Below are 5,665 nucleotides of genomic sequence, written 5' to 3'. Positions count from 1 at the left end.
TTTCAAGGAACATCTTTATTTCTGCCTTCATTTTGTTATTTACCCAGTAGTCATTCAGGAGCAGGTTTTTCAATTTCCATGTAGTTGTGAAGTTTTGAGTGAGTTTCTTAGTCCTGAGTTCTAATTTGATTGCACTGTGATCTGAGAGAGTGTTGTGATTTCTGTTCTTTTACATTTGCTGAGGAGTGCTTTACTTCCAATTGTGTGGTCAACTTTAGAATAAGTATGATGTGATACTGAAAAGAATGTATATTCTGTTGATTTGGGGTGGAGAGTTCTGTAGATGTCTATTAGGTCTGCTTGGTGCAGAGGTGAGTTGAAGTCCTGGATATCCTTGTTAAATTTCTGTCTCATTGATCTGTCTAATATTGACAGTGGGGTGCAAAAATCTCCAAGTATTATTGTGTGGGAGTCTAAGTCTCTTTTTAGGTGTCTAATGACTTGCTTTATGAACATGGGTGCTCCTGTATTGGGTGCATATATATTTAGGATAGTTAGCTCTTCTTGTTGAATTGATCCCTTTACCATTGTGTAATGGCCTTCTTTGTCTCTTTTGATTTTTGTTGGTTTAAAGTCTGTTTTATCAGAGACTAGGATTGCAACCCCTGGTTTTTCATTTGTTTGTCTGTTTTCCATTTGCTTGGTAGATCTTCCTCCATCCCTTTATTTTGAGCCTATGTGTGTCTCTACACATGAGATGGGTCTTCTGAATACAGCACACTGATGGGTCTTGACTCTTCATCCGATATGCCAGTCTGTGTCTTTTAATTGGGGCATTTAGCCCATTTACATTTAAGGTTAATATTGTTATGTGTGAATTTAATCCTGTCATTATGATGCTAGCTGGTTATTTTGCCCATTAATTGATGCGGTTTTTTTCTTACCATTGATGGTCTTTACAATTTGGCATGTTTTTGCAGTGTCTGGTACTGGTTGTTCCTTTCCATGTTTAGTGCTTCTTTCAGGAGCTCTTGTAAGGTAGGCCTGGTGGTGACAAAATCTCTTAGCATTTGCTTGTCTGTAAAGGATTTTATTTCTCCTTCTCCTTCACTTATGAAGCTTAGTTTGGCTGGATATGAAATTCTGGGTTGAAAATTCTTTTCTTTAAGAATGTTGAATATTGGCCCCCACTCTCTTTGGCTTGTAGCATTTCTGCCGAGAGATCTGCTGTTAGTCTGATGGGCTTCCTTTTGTGGGTAACCCGACCTTTCTCTCTGGCTGCCCATAACATTTTTTCCTTCATTTCAACTTTGGTGAATCTGATAATTATGTGTCTTTGGGTTGCTCTACTTGAGGAGTATCTTTTTGGTGTTCTCTATCTTTCCTGAATTTGAATGTTGGCCTGCCTTGCTAGGTTGGGGAAGTTCTCCTGGATAATATCCTGAAGAGTGTTTTCCAACTTGGTTCCATTCTCCCCATCACTTTCAGGTACCCCAATCAGACGTAGATTTGGTCTTTTCACATAGGTTCATATTTCTTGGAGGCTTTTTTCGTTTCTTTTTACTCTTTTTACTCTAAACTTGTCTTCTCGCCTTATTTCATTAACTTGATCTTCAATCACTGATACCCTTTCTTCCACTTGATTGAATTGGCTATTGAAGCTTGTGCATGAGTCACAAAGTTCTTGTGCCATGGTTTTCAGCTCCATCAAGTCATTTAAGGTCTTCTCTGTACTGTTTATTCTAGTTAGCCATTCGTCTTAACATTTTTTCAAGGTTTTTATCTTCCTTGTGATGGGTTAGAACATGCTCCTTTAGCTCAGAGAAGTTTGTTATTACCAACCTTCTGAAGGCTACTTTGGTCAACTCGTCATTCTCTGTGCAGCTTTGTTCCATTGCTGGCGAGGAGCTGTGATCCTTTGTAGGAGAAGAGGCACTCTGGTTTTTAGAATTTTCAGCCTTTTTGCTCTGGTTTCTCTCCATCTTTGTGGTTTTATCTGCCTTTTGTCTTTGATGTTGGTGACCTATAGATGGGGTTTTGGTATAGATGTCCTTTTTGTTGATGTTAATGTTGAAGTTAATCCTTTCTGTTTGTTAGTTTTCCTTCTAACAGTCACGTCCCTCAGCTGCAGGTCTGTTGGAGTTTGCTGGAGGTTCACTCCAGACCCTGTTTGCCTGAGTATCACCAGCAGAGGCTGCAGAAGAGCAAATATTGCTGCCTGATCCTTCCTCTTGAAGCTTTGTCCCAGAGGGGCACTTGCCTATATGAGGTGTCTGTAGGCCCCTACTGGGAGGTGTCTGCCAGTTAGGCTACATGGGGGTCAGGGACCCACTTGAAGAGGTGGTCTGTTGATTCTCAGAGCTCATATGCCATGCTTGGAGAACCACTCCTCTCTTCAGAACTGTCAGACAGGGATGTTTATGTCTGAAGAAGTTGTCTGCTGCCTTTTGTTCAGCTATGCCCTGCCCACAGAGGTGGAGTCTATAGAAGTAGTAGGCCTTGCTGAGCTGTGGTGGGCTCTGACCAGTTCGAGCTTCCTGGCTGCTTCATTTACCTACTTAAGCCTCAGCAATGGTGGTTGCCCCTCCCCCAGCCAAACTGCCACCTTGCAGTTTGATCTCAGACTGCTACACTAGCAGTGAGCAAGGCTCTGTGGGCATGGGACCTGCCGAGGCAGGCATGGGAGAGGATCTCCTTGTCTGCTGGTTGCTAATACCTTGGGAAAAGTGCAGTATTTGGGCAGAAGTGTCCTGTTTTCCCAGGTACAGTCTGTGACAGATTCCCATGGCTAGGAAAGGGAAATCCCCTGACCCCTTGCACTTCTTGGATGAGGGGACACCCTGCCCTGTTTCAGCTTGCCTTCTGTGGGCTGCACCCACTGTCCCACAGTCCCAATGAGATGAACCATTTACCTCAGTTGGAAATGCAGAAATCACCCATCTTCTGCGTTGATCATGCTGGGAGCTACAGACTGGAGCTGTTCCTATTCAGCCATCTTGGAATGGATCCCAAGAATTTTCTTTAAAGTAACAATAGGCTAAAATAACAAATAGCAATAATAATCTTATACATGTATATGTATATGTATATGTATATGTATATGTATATGTATAGAAAGACACAATACTATTGTTAATACGGGTCATTTGACTTCTGATTTCTAGTCCAACATACAAAGAACTTGGAAGTCATCATTATCATCCAGATATTAAAGAGGCTGAACAAACTGAAAATCAACAATTCTTATCTCAATCAGACAGTTGAGGTCACAAGTCAAACTATGCCTTGAAAACTGGAAAGACGGAGAAGTAGATTCAGAGAATAACAGCTTACCTGAAGTGGAAGCCCAGGAACAGAACCCTGAAACTGGCATCAATATCAGGAGTAACATTTTAAACTAGAAATGATGAATTGCTGGAGGTACAATGTAAACTAACTTGAAAGTTAAAAACTCTGAGGCGTCAAAGTCTTAGAAAGACCTTTACATTTTTATGAGTTTTACCTCCAGATCCCCAATCAGGTTCTAACTTTAGAGATTTAAGAAAAATTACCTCTTGTTTCCAGCAGGGTGAAGGGAAAAGCAACTATTTTGGAACATACTCCAAGGTCTCTGTTCTCATCAAAAAGCTATAAAAATAAAATCATGTCATTTCCTGCCACATGGATTGAACTGGAGGACATTATGTTAAGTGAAATAAGCCAGGCACAGAAAGATAAATATCATGTTTTCTCATTCATATGTAGGAACTAAAAAAATTGATCTCATGAAAGAGTAGAATGGTGGTTATCAGACACTAGTGTAGGGGGTAAAGGAGTATGAAGGTTAATGGGTACAAAAATACAATTAGCTAGAAGAAATACATTCTAATCTTCGATAGCATAGTAGGACAACTATAGTTAACAATAATGTATTGTATATGTCAAAATAGCTAGAAGAGAAGATTTAGAATGTTCCCAACACAAAGAAATGATAAACATTTGAGATTATGGATATCCCAGTTACTCTTATTTGATAGTTGCACATTGTATGCATGTATCAAAATATCACATGCACCTCATAAATATATACAACTATTATAGCTATTATGTGTCAATTTTTAAAAAGGCCTGGCCACAAGGAAACCATTTTATCAGAGAATAACTAGGGCTTTGCCAGACCCTAATCAACCAGAGAGAAGGGAAATGCCCAACTCAGGCTCACTAAAAGACTGAGACCTTATCACAGGCTTGTAGAACACCTCCCTACCTACCTTACCAACACATAAATAACACGACTATATAACAGGAATGTAGCTAAAAGAACTACAAGCTCCAGATCCTATTTAAGTAGTCTCTAGGAAAACCTAAGAATCACAGGGGAGGCAAAATCATGGATATTAAAGAAAATGTTAGTTTCTGACACTAAAGCTGTAGCAAAGCTGAACACGGCCTAACCCTCAGACAGAAAAACATAAAACTTCACACTGAAGACCTTTCTATATCAGTTCCTTTTGGCATGTAATCATGTCATGCTTCCAATGAAAAATTACAAGGCATGCTAAAAGGCAAAAATTACACTTTGATTAGGCAAAGCAAGCATTAGAATGACAACCAGATATAGCAAAGTTTTAGAATGATCACACTGGGAATTTAAAATACCTATGATTAATATGCTAATCACTCTAATGGAAAAGTAAGCAATATACAAAATAATGGGTACCATAAACAAAGAGATAACAATTCTAAGAAAGGATCAAAAGAAAATGCTAGAAATGAACAGTCCCTTTGATTGGTTCATCAATAGACTGGACACAGTTGTAGAGCAAATCAGTAACCTTGAATATATGTCAATAGAAACCTCTAAAACTGAAATGCAAAGAGAAAAAAAAATGAAAAAGATAGAATAGAATTTCCAGTTACTGAGATAAATACAAAAGGTATAACATATGTATAATGGAAATGCCAGAGAAAAGAGTAAAAAAAATTTTCATGTAATCATGGCTGAGAATTTTCCAAAATTAATGACACCAAGCCATAGATCTAGAAAGCTAAGAAAACACCAAGTAGAACAAATATCAAAAATTCTATACCTAGGTACATCATATTCCAACTATAGAAAATCAAAGACAAAGAGAAAATCTTAAAGAAGCCAGAGGGGAAAAATACTATCTTACCTACTTTGGAATAGGGATTAGAATTACAATTATATTCAGAAACCTCAGAAAGCATTCAAAGAAAAAGAACATGGAGAGAAATATTGAAAGTATTTTTTAAAAACACCATCACCATAAAATATTTTATCCAGAAAAATTACCCTTCAAAAGTAAAAGAGAAATAAAGGATCTCTCAGACAAACAAAAATGGATGGCATTTATCAGTGGTAGATCTGCTTTGCAAGAAATGTGAAAAGAACTACTTCAGAGAGAAAGAAATTATATAGAAACAGAAAGCTATATAAAAGAAGAGCATTCAAGAAACTCAAAGCTGTATAAAGGAAGCATTAGAGAAAGCTTTATAAGCTGTATAAAGGAAGTATTAGAGAAACTCAAAGCTATATAAAGGAAGAGCATTAGAGAAGGAGTAAGTGAAGGTAGTACAAAATCTTTTATTTTTCTCATTCTTAATTGATTTAACAGATGACATATTATCCAAAATAATAACAATGTACTTGACCATTATAGCTTATGGATAAGTAAAATTAATGAAAGCAAGATTATAAGGGATGGGAATGAAAGAATTGGGAAGA

This window comes from Symphalangus syndactylus, chromosome 6 (assembly GCF_028878055.3).
Source record: "Symphalangus syndactylus isolate Jambi chromosome 6, NHGRI_mSymSyn1-v2.1_pri, whole genome shotgun sequence".
NCBI lineage: Eukaryota > Metazoa > Chordata > Mammalia > Primates > Hylobatidae > Symphalangus > Symphalangus syndactylus.
Note: the sequence above shows the minus strand (reverse complement) of the source record.